Below are 11,759 nucleotides of genomic sequence, written 5' to 3'. Positions count from 1 at the left end.
ATGCGTGCGGTCATGGTGGTAACTGGATTACTGCATCATGAGTACGTAGTATGTTAGATGTGTGCGGTCCTGGTGGTAACTGAGTTACTGCATCATGAGTACGTAGTCTGTTTGCATGCGTACGGTCATGGTGGTAACTGCGTTACTGCATCATAAGTACGTAGTCTATTGTATGCGTGCGGTCCTGGTGGTAACTGGGTTACTGCATCATGAGTACGTAGTCTGTTGTATGCGTGCAGTCCTGGTGGTAACTGAGTTGCTGCATCATGAGTACGTAGTCTGTTGTATGCGTGCGGTCATGGTGGTAATTGTGTTACTGCATCATGAGTACGTAGTTTTCGGAGAATGATTCTGGTGTTCTTTCTTTAATTTATATGTGAGATTTGGATTATTATGATTTTATCATTTAGTGATTTATTGGGAGTTGATGGGTGATCATCTACTTTAGTCGAAGTTGATGGGTGATCATCGACTATCGACTTTAGTTTGGAGTTGATGGGTGATCATTGACTTTAGTGTAAGTTGTTTGACTTCTTCATTGATTTTCCTTTTCATTCTAATGATTGATTTTAAATGTAATCTCTTGAACTAAACTATATGCAGGGATTACCCGTTTTCATTAGAATGATTTGATTTGTCACGGTTGTGACATATGTGTTCCTAAAAAGAAAAAGAAAAGGATTTTGTTGTTGGAAATAATCACTTGTTGATTTATTGTTCTCAAGTCGAAAAGATGTTATTTTTGTGGTTATTTAAGTTTACTCACACGAGCTTGCAAAAGCTTACCGGGTTTGTCGTGTCAACCCGGTCCACTATTCCACCGTGTAGGGTTTATTGTGCAGGTCGGAGTAACAGTCATCGAAGCTGAGGGTTGGTTGCTGTTGTAGCTTGGACGTTGAAGTGTACGTTAGTTTTATTCTTCCGCTGTGTAGTGAGTGTGTTTACTTATTGAATTGTCTATCAGTTTAATTTGTAAACTCTTTGTACATTAATATATGACTCTAAAGAACGAGTCCGTATTGATGTTGGTGAGCTCGGTTTGCTTAGTTGCTTAATTTAAATGAAAAATTTTCTATGTGTTTTCTTGTGTTTGTTGAGTTTTCGCATTTCAGATTTGAATTTCCTTATTCAAAATTCGGGGTGTGACACTTTCCCATGGGGAAAAGTGTGTCCGTTTGGCGGAAGAGGATACTCAGGTTACCAAATAAGATGTCTGGGTGCCCTGACCAATTTGCTCGCCCAAACTTTTTTTTTTTTGGTCCGCTGAAGATTTTTTTTTAGTGATCATTTCACTGAATGTTCTCTTGCGTCCGCTGAAGAGTGACCATACGTCAGCCAAAGTTGACCAAACGAAGCTTATTTGCTCGGATTTCCATAAACGGCGCCAAATATTTAGGTGTGATTTCGAATATAAGAGAGAGAGAGAGAGAGAGAGAGAGAGAGAGAGAGAGAGAGAGAGAGAGAGAGAGAGAGAGAGAGAGAGAAAGAAGATGTATAGTAGTACGTTCACCACCCATTTTAGAATGGCTACATCCACTTGAAAGTTCATACTATAGAGTATTGAATTTTAGAGGTAAGGGAGACTCCCTTATTTCCCTCATCTTCTATGTGGGATAAAAAAGTACTATTCTAATGTACAAAAGCTATTCTAGTATACAACAAGTCTAATTATGAAGCTACTTGATGAGGTCGGGAGGGTGGCCTCCCAGTGAGGTCGATCTAGTTCGGTACCCAAACGATCATTAATTTAGCTGAAAATTTACAAAAGTGATATACTCATAGGGACCTAAAAACCAAACTGTGGAGATGCCGATATGTGACCAAAAAGTTGGTCTAAAAGCTGGTTAGCTTCGTATTAGGAAGCTGACTACAAACATTTATATGGCCAAATTGGAATAAACTATAGTAATAGCCATAAAGCATTTGAAATAGCTTCGAGCTTCTATCAAATTTGGCGGCAGTAGGAACTCATCAATCAATTACATATAAGCAATAGCTGTTTGGCTCCAAAATCAGTCTGGGTAGCAAACTGTCTCTTTTAAGTGCGCGAGCGTGCCAACACCTTGCGGTGTAGTCGTCGGGGCGTCCCTTGACCTGACTTCTTCTCAAACGCTGTGGACGAGGAGAGCACCAACCTCGTCACCAGGTTCTTTTCTCTGCCTCTCGGAAAAGGACTTCTTGCCTTACAGGTAAGGATTTGTGGTGTGATCTCTTGCGTCACCGAGTCGATACTGAACGTTGTAGGTTAAGCAGAGCAATCACCGAGAAGTAGGAGAAAACACGGGTTTGCTAAAGCGTGACTTTAGCTTCACTGGGTTGCGAGGGCGTTACCCTTGCTTCGCTGGATTCAACTAGGTTGAAGGTAGGTTTGCTCCTGAGAGACTTTGATAATCTGTGCAATTAGTTGATTGAAGAGTTGTCGTCTTTTTTGTATCTCTTTAGCCTCTATATATAGGCTACAGATTCACTTTCCAAATAGGAGTGAAATACTATATTTTAGGCCACAGTTATTGGCCTTGAGTACAATCAAAACACTTATTAGTTTTGATAACGTATCGTAGGCAATAAGTAATTTCCTTTGTCTTAGCAAAAATGTAGGCAAAGTTAATTGCCTCTTGGAGACCTGGACGTAATCTTCCTCTTAGGCGAACTGTTCACTATGCACGTCTTAATTGCATATATTTTCATATATCCACGCAATTAAGGATGATAGTTTCCTTAATTGATCTTCTACCATGCAAATATGTATGTGAGTATGGTAGCCACGTGTTGGCCTTTTTCATGCAACAAAGGAGATTCACCTTCAATTCCTTAATTGACCCGTCCATGAGCCACCATATATATATATATATATATGTTCCTTGTTTATTGCCATCAGTGGTGATTGATCCCTACCCTTGTTCCACGTCCACCTTAATTGCATGGGAATATATGAAGATTCGCATGGCTCACGTTATCATTCCCTCTCCCACAATCTTGGTAATCAAGCAAATAAGTCACCATTAATTATCAAATATTTGATAATTACTAGTAAATCTATGAGTATCACGATTCGCCCTAAGATTGCTTGGTCTCCAAGTAGGTCTTATTTGACTTCTAAATAATATATTATTTTGAACTTGTCTAAAATATATAGTTTGGGCCACGGATATTGGTCCGGTTTCTCTCGAGACACCATTTGTCAGGAAAAATGTTAATTTTAGGTTCAAACAATAGCTACTCCATTTGAGTAGAATGATTTATCTTTTTAGATGATTCACGCTCTCCACGTGGATTTGGTTAATCCATTGGAATTGCTCTTATGTATTTTGTATTTTTATTTTTTTAAGTCTTTGCCTTTCATTATTCGATAAAAAGAATTAGGTGAACAACACATCCAGCAGTTTCAACATGAACACTATTATATATACAAAATAATATTGTGAGCAATAAATTTGTTTTGTATATTCCAAGCATATAATGTACAAGAAACTCTGTGATGACACCGGTTGAATTGATGAAAAAAAAACGGATCTAATTGAGGAAATCTGGAGTGTACAGTACTCCAAAGATATGACATATCGACAATGTCGAATTGATCGAGGTGCGTCAATTTCATAAAACACCAGAATTTATAAAAGTATATTTTGGGGGCCTTTGTTGCTTCTAGTGTCACTAATCCAGCAAGCGCATACCTACCCCAGGCAATGGCAGTCACAACTCACAAAGAAGAATACACAGGCCATGGAAATCCCACCAATAGTCCACATGAACTTCTTATTTCCTGTTTTAAGTTCTTCGTTGAACAGTTCGATCCCTATATTCATTCCAAAGAGCCCGGCAATAACGATAAAAGCATTCACCACAAGTGTTGCTGTGGATAAAACCACCCTCATTTGAAGCATCTGATTCTGTTTGTCATCCAGCATTATGTTAATATAATCCTCTGTGTCGTCTACATACTCCCTCAGCTGAAATTCTGATAGTCACTAACAAAAGAAAGAAAGAATGAAAGGAAAAAAAAAAAAAACTAGTTGACTTTCAGTCGTAAAATATAATAATGTTAAATACGGAGACAACATTTAATATGTCATTGACAAGTTATCAATCAGATGTGATTTGTCAAAATGTGGTCTATAATTTAGTCATTTTAGAATTAACTTGTGATAGAATGATTTTGAAGATATACCGTGGATAGATTGTTTAGGGTGCCATCAATTTGCCCAAAGTATGCCCCCAAAAGTATTTCAAGCTCTTCAACGTTAAACTGCTTGCTTGTACCTGTACCGATATGGCTGTTCCTGCAGATTTAGAAATTAGAGATGTTGTTAGATGATTTTCAAATTTTTCATATTTGAAATCGTTGAGAGAGATTACTAGCTAGCTACGTGCCTGTCGTCCAGTTCTGCTGCATGATTAATTTCATCTCTCATCTGCTCATTCGATCATGGATAATACAGAAGAGTTCTCTACTCTCTAGATCTGACTCAACAAAGAGCTTAATTGTCTGTCAGATACATCTCAACCATATCTTCATCATCATGTAGCAGATGTTCTATTTCATCCTCACCTGCCAATCAACATGTGCATACACACATTCACATGAAAATTAACATATAAGAAAAACAATAAAAGGGATCTCACCACAAATGGCTCCCAAAATATTCCAAACTCACAAAAACAGTACTTTCATAATGTTTCATTAACATTTTGTGTAAACCTTTGATCCGTTGCATGTTCAGTAGAACCCCGAAGAAACGCAATGAAATCCCAATTTAGTGAATTACCTTCTGGACACGTCCTGATATAGCAACCAAACGACTTTTGATTTGGCGGACATGCTCTAGATTCAAAGTACTAATCTTTGAACTGAGCTTATCCAAAATGGATGAGCTTCTTTCTCCAATCCCTTTGCATGTTTTCAAACCCAAACAAATGAAACATGAAAACAGTGATGTAGCTTTGCTAAGGGGAGAACGATGAAGCTACAAGTCATATACATAAAAGGAGGGGATTTTTATATATATACTTACTTCATTTTCTAAGGAAGTACGTGCATGCGAGCAGCCTCCAGACAAGTCTCTAATGCCACAAACTCAAAGGGACACTACTAGAATTATGGCCCCAGACATCGGCCAAAAACCGATGAGAAACAAAAACCCGACCGATGTCTTTGTGGGTGATGAGAAAGATCCGGAAAATGCAGACATCGGTTTTTAGCCGATGTCTAGTATTCGTGTAGACATCGGTTCTTAATTATAAATCGATGTAAATAGGTTTAAATGATAACAAACTTACATGTTTTACTATTGTTAAACCCACATTTTATTGTATTTAATGCTTAAAGAAATATAGATTACACAACACATGTTTGCGTTTTAACATCGTTATTGATTTAAGAACCGATGACTGATACTGTTACAGACATCGGTTCCCATTTTGGAACTGATGTCTGGTACTTAGTATCATATCGTTTTCGACAAAAAATCGATGTCTGTATATTTTAGTAACATCGATTTCCATTTTGGAACTGATGTTTGGTACTCAGTAACATATCGTTTTCGACAAAAAATCGATGTCTGTATATTTCAGTAACATCGATTTTCATTTTGGAACTGATGTATCTGTATTACTAGACATCAGTTTTTATGGTTAAAACTGATTTCAACTTTATATCTAGACATCAGATTCTATAAAGAGGATGATGTCCACAAAATATGTAGCTGCTGCTATAAATTGCAATTTCAACCGTTGACAAGAGTGATTTGAATATTGTGGTATTTTATTTGAAATCATCATCCTTAACAATTTACAAAATGGACAAAATAAAACCCCAATTCACGTACTACAAAATAATTTGGCTACAAAATGGAATGGATCAATTATTCATAATGATCCAATAAACATGGCTGTGGGAAACAAATAAGGCAAGCGTCTTTCTTGTCTTCTTCAAGCTTCACTTTGACAAGAGTAGGAGCTCATCACAATTCCATGACAAGCAACACTTGATCTTCTTATGTTGGGGGATATGGAACTTTGGGTATAGTTGGATGCTTCATTGACCTAAAACATAATCAAACACGAAGGCATAAGAAACCTTCACCGCACCAAGTTATTACAATAAACTGACATGCTCTCAGTATATCAATGTTATTGTCTTAGTTATTGATAGGATATGCAGCATATATTACAGATACATTGTGTGCTATATATGGAGGAATGGATAGCCATATAGGGACTATTCTTCCTTTTTCTAGAAAGTTAAAAACAGGACATAAGCGATTTATGTGACCTACTTTGTGTTAAGATGGAATCCCAATTTTTGTTTTAATTTATAGGAATTGAAGTTTATTAATAAGCAAACGGATGAACAGAAGTACAGAACAAAGGATTGGGACTTGAGACCTCTTTATTAGTGAAGATGGGAGGTCCACGTCCATCCAATCTGCTGGTTATATCTGGGAGTGTTAAAAAGAATTGAGGACAGGAAACTTTTGCTTGCCCAAGTTTTGTAATTGCAGCATTGCAAGTTAGTGCAAGCATGAGGAATTCTCAGCAATCTACATAATTTCTTAACTCTATAAAGCATTACCAGCTATTCAATCCAAAACCCATGAACATCACCTATAAATTCTTATTTTCGTACTCCTAGATGCATTTCCAACTTCTACCATGAAGGAATAGCAGATTCCAATTAATTACCAAACAAACAACACGGCTACAATGCAGGTAACCATCAATATTTCCAAAGGTACGAGTATTACCTGTCTCAATCACAAAAGCTGCAAGATCTTCTTTGTCTTTGGATCAATGGCATTGATACTGAAAATACAATAATTAAAAGTATAAGGAAAAGAACCATAACTATAAAGATCTCAATATATAAACAAAAGCTTAGACTCTAGCTCGACATAGAATCCTCCTTTCAGCCTTGCTTCATGCTTCAACTGGACCAACTCATTGTCCTATATAATGCACACGTACAAGTAGTATGTTAACATGAAGAATAAACATAAAGGGCAAATCAATTCAAAGAAGCAGAGTGAAAAGGAAGAAGAGGGAGAAGTCTCATAAGATTGAATGCAAAATCAAACAGACCATGCAACATATCTGATGCATGAATAATCTCAACCACAAATAGCACAATATTGGACAACGGCAGAAAGACCAGTCTGAATATACTTGATCTCAGAAAACAATTTCTGATGCTGACATTAATATTTTCAAGGGTTTAGGGTCTAGATATCAGGGCTCATAGTTTACAATTTATCAACTCAATTGAAAAAGTAGAAAAAACTGAAACAAAGAAACAGTATTTGATTTCCTTCAAAACAACAACCGTATAAACTAACCACATATGGATATTGTAAATATATGTGAAAAGTGTATCACACTTCCACAGTTTCATGCTACGGATATTATGCAGAAATTCATAGAGCATGCTGCAATGAGGTAGACTTGAAAATGTAAACAATGATGACTAACCAATCAATATATATGCTTGCTAACCTGTATCAGAACACAATAGGAAAGCGTGGTTAATTCCACCAAAAGATATTGCCTCAGCAGATCTTTCCAGAGCTTCAAGCTGCTCCGAAAACCTTTACAGCAAACGAAAAGCAAGTGGAATTAAAAGTTTAAAGGGAGAGAGAGAAAAAGAAGAAGAAGAGAGAGCTGAAAGAGAAAAAACATTAACTTAGGTAAACTAATTTTTATTTGTATCATGTACGATGTACAATTGATCTAGGATTAAACTAAAGCCATAAGAATCCTTGTCAATATCTAACTAATCAGTATCATTATTGCCTTGACTTCAAACTAAAGGTCAAGCAATTATACTCACTGGAAATGAACTTAAAATTGGAACGCAGTTACACACTGATTTTGATTTAATAAACACATATGACCTAGACTAATCTATACCTTTCATCCTTACCATTCATATCTCCACTACATAACAAAACAGTTATCTGCTCAGAACCGAAACTAAGACCATGTAGAGACGGCTCATGGATTGCAGCTCCAAGACATAAGATTGTTTACTGGTTTTAACTAACTTAGTCTTTGCACTGAACATTATGACAAACATAGAAAGAACATTGACGAATTAGATCACTGGTTATTACCCAAAATAACATTGAATCTGACCCATTGCAACAATGCTTCCAGGATTGTGAACAGTTTTAAAATGTAAACACTAAAATTGTAAACATGTCACACATCCTTTAACCTTGTTGACCAATACTGGCCCTTTAATTTACGTGGAAAAGCTGATGCAAAAAGCCCTTTATCTGTTTCTGTTACTTTGCCATTTGCTTCTTGATACAATCTTTCATGCCATTTCAAGCATGCATACAATCTTCAAAATTTATATTCGCTTTCACCTCTGTAGCTAAATGAACTTTTGAACACAAATAATTTAAATACCTAGAAATACATTCATTTAATACACACGATTGTAACTGATTTAATCATTTATACTAACAGCTTTAATTGATCATCATATGTATCAAAACTCAACATGAACTGATCATGAACAACTATTTGAATTGCTTTTAATTATCTGAATTAAACATGTTACTAAAGCTTTGCTTGTCAACAATAAAGCTTAGCCTATTGGGATAAATAGATATCAATTGATTGCTACCGTCGTTGCTTTTGGTGGAGGAAGATTTTATTCCTTTTCAGTACCACATGATGATAGCAGAAATAATTCAGATTTCGATACCTAATGGCAAACTATCAAGGCTTTCAATGAAGAATACAAACTAAGGGGTATAAGCATTAACTCATAAACTATAAAGAAGGTAACAGCTAAGTTAGAAGGGAAATACTAAACTCATCCCTAATAAATTAGGAGAATAAATCCTTATTCCAAACTATAAATAACTTGACTAAAAGGAAGAGAAATCTTAATTAAATTTGGAAACAAAAAAAAACAATCCAAACACTGCACTAATTAGCTTAGTCCTTCTATGTTAAGGACAATGAATCCTTAATCCAGACTAAGAGAAAAGAAGGGGTCTGACCCCATTGCATTTTGTACATAAACCTCTCTCCTTTATCTCATACTGCAATTGCACTAATCTGAAAACAGCTTAGGAAATTTGGGGATTTTTCTTGAAGTTAAGGAGTTCATCAAATGGCTACTAATGGAGAACGTACTTGTACAAAACGGCCTCCGAGCCCCTCTCCTGTAAGAAATTCCAAATTCTTTAAGGCAAACATGAGAATTTTGGTTACTGGAGGAGCTGGGTTCATTGGCTCTCACCTAATTCTTAATTTTAGAATACCCTAAACGTTGGCTGAGACATGGCATTCACCTAATTCTCCAAGGATATGCACTTTATACAGAGAGAGCCAATACAATCAAGATACTTGAGATATAAATACATACGGAGGAAATAAGAATGTAGATCATTTACCTTTGCAGCTATCAAATATATTGAAGGATTAGGCTTTTACTCTGTCACACCATCACCTACAAACAAAAATGGAAGGATATTTGTGAACTTAAGTGTGAGCCAGGTATGCAAAAGGAAAATCTACATGAGTATGACAAAATCACAATTTAACTGAGACTTTTCTAACTACCAAAATACCATAACCTAGATCTTCATATAGCAAATTCCATTGTGCTATCATGTAGGTACCGAAGATTGAACAGAATAAAAAATAAAACATGGGAGGTACAAAATCAGTCAACAAATAATGAAAATATGCTCCCAACATTGCACACAACAGAGAAGTTAGAAATTCAGTGCTAACTCTCCCAGTGATCTTTAGGCGGTTAAGCACTCAAAATTCCGAAGCTTCTTCAGTGCACACGGCCTTGGAATCTTCGAACCCCAGAGTCCCCCGCTTCTTCATCTTTAGCTAAATTCCGAAGCTTCACACAGAGATAGAGAGAGAGAGAGCTACAGACGACGAGCGGCGCAGAATTATCAGAGGGGGCCAAACTGGGTTTCACTTTTCAACGGGTTACTGCTCTACCTGTTGAAAGCTTTCCCAATGTTAGGCTAACAGAACTATAGTGAACTTCTATATACACATCAAATTCCAACGAATCTGAACACAACCGTACATTCAAAACCCAGACCCAAATCAAAATAAGCTTCGGAAATATAGGCACTCACCGGAGTTGGAGTATCAGTCTTGCAAATGGGCATTGTGGCCTCCATTTCTCCAAAGCAAAGAGACCTAAGTAAACCCAGTCAAATCAAACAAAGAACAATATCAGTGTCACTAACAATCACAAACAAGTGAATTCTTAGATCTTGAACAAAATCTTTCAGAGACTAAAAAGAAATAAAAATCAAAAGAGACAGAGAGAGAGCAGGAAGAACCCGAAATCTGCAAACCCAGAAACAAAGAACAAAGTGTGGAGGCCATTTGGACTAGTTGGGGTTCGGATCTCAGAGCAAGGATGTGCTGTCGTTGGACGAGAAGCATCGGCTTGCAGGGGAAGAGAGCTTGCCGGCAGAGGCGATGGCGCCGGTGAGGGGACGGAGGAGGTTAATGAGGGAGAGACAGTAGCCACGGATCTCAAGCTCGAGGTCTGGAGAGGGAGGTTGGGTCAGAGAGCGAGGCCGGGAACTCAGGGTCAGAGAGCGAGGTCGGGGACTCTGGGTCAGATCGGAGGTGGCTCCAGTCAGCTTAGGTCGGAGAATGAAGTCGGGGACTTGGAGCACGTCAGGTTGGAGAAGGATGTCGGGAACTCAAGGCAGGTCAGCTTGGAGAACGATGAGGTCGGCAAGGTGAATGAGCTGCTGAGTCTCACAGTTATTAGCTAGGGTTCGAAAGTTTGAGAGAAAGAGGAAAAAAATAGTAAGTGTCGGGGGAATGAAATAATTGGCCCCCGCGGTTCTCAAAGTTTAAAACTTAGTCCTTCCGCGTTTTTTAAAATTTTTCGAACGAAAATTTTCTCATCGGTTACGAAAGTAACCGATGTCCATAATAATCATAGAAATCGGTTTTTTCACAAACTGATGTTAGCACGGTTTTTAACATCAGGTGCAATCCTGACCGATTTAATAGTGGCGATGTCTAATGACATTATTCTAGTAGTGGGAAGAACCTTGGATCCATATAATTGATTCTGGACGCGACTCTCCCAAACCATGCAACCTTGAATGACTATCATCATTACCCTCCTAGAGGAGAGATATATATGATCACATATATGAATGCCAAAACCCTAAAAGTTCAAACATAATGGCAAAAACCGAACGATAAAAAACGCAATCCTTGCAAATGATTATACATCAGTAAGAGTTGCTAAATCTTACTTTGAAGTACCAAAAGAAATCTAAAAACAAAGAAAGAAAGTTTAGAGCCACCAAGAAACCATACTAACATTATTCTAAAGGATTTATAACATTATTCTAAAGCAAAAAAAAAATGGTCCTTGACCTAAAGCACAAAATTGAGTAAATGTATTTCCACTTACCCCATCAACAAAATTTATTCCTACTAACCCAATTTAAAATAAAATGTCAATTTTTCCCTTAACCTAATTAATAAACTACATTTTATGCCACTCTCTCATCTCTCTCTCCCCAGCACGACTCTCTCTCTCTCTCTCTCTCTCTCTCTCTCTCTCTCAAATTCCTCGCTAACTTTGACTTCCTCCAAGGACATCACCCTCACCTCGGAGATGATGCAAACCCCACAGCTGGCGACATCAACCTCTCCTTCTAGGCGACTCCTTCAACTTTGTCGTCTGCGCCAAGATTGCCCTCGAGCTCGCCTCCCAACACCGGGTCTCTGTTGGACGACGT

The 11,759-nt window shown here is 37.4% G+C and overlaps 1 long non-coding RNA gene across 2 annotated transcripts; it reads right to left on the bottom strand.

Annotated features, from left to right (window-relative positions):
- Positions 1-5,740: 5,740 nt before the first annotated feature.
- Positions 5,741-10,821, bottom strand: LOC133740927 (uncharacterized). Of its 2 annotated transcripts, XR_009861521.1 has the most exons (7): positions 10,326-10,821; positions 10,116-10,179; positions 9,748-9,972; positions 9,405-9,460; positions 7,489-7,580; positions 6,744-6,944; positions 5,741-6,042 (listed from the first exon to the last, which is right to left on the bottom strand). It is a non-coding gene; the product is annotated as an uncharacterized LOC133740927 (long non-coding RNA). The 2 variants fall into 2 exon arrangements; XR_009861520.1 differs by having other exon boundaries at positions 10,116-10,821.
- Between the last annotated feature and the right edge of the window lie 938 nt (positions 10,822-11,759).

Source organism: Rosa rugosa, chromosome 3 (genome assembly GCF_958449725.1).
Source record: "Rosa rugosa chromosome 3, drRosRugo1.1, whole genome shotgun sequence".
Taxonomy (NCBI): domain Eukaryota; kingdom Viridiplantae; phylum Streptophyta; class Magnoliopsida; order Rosales; family Rosaceae; genus Rosa; species Rosa rugosa.
Note: the sequence above shows the minus strand (reverse complement) of the source record. Positions and strands in the feature narration are given on the sequence as shown.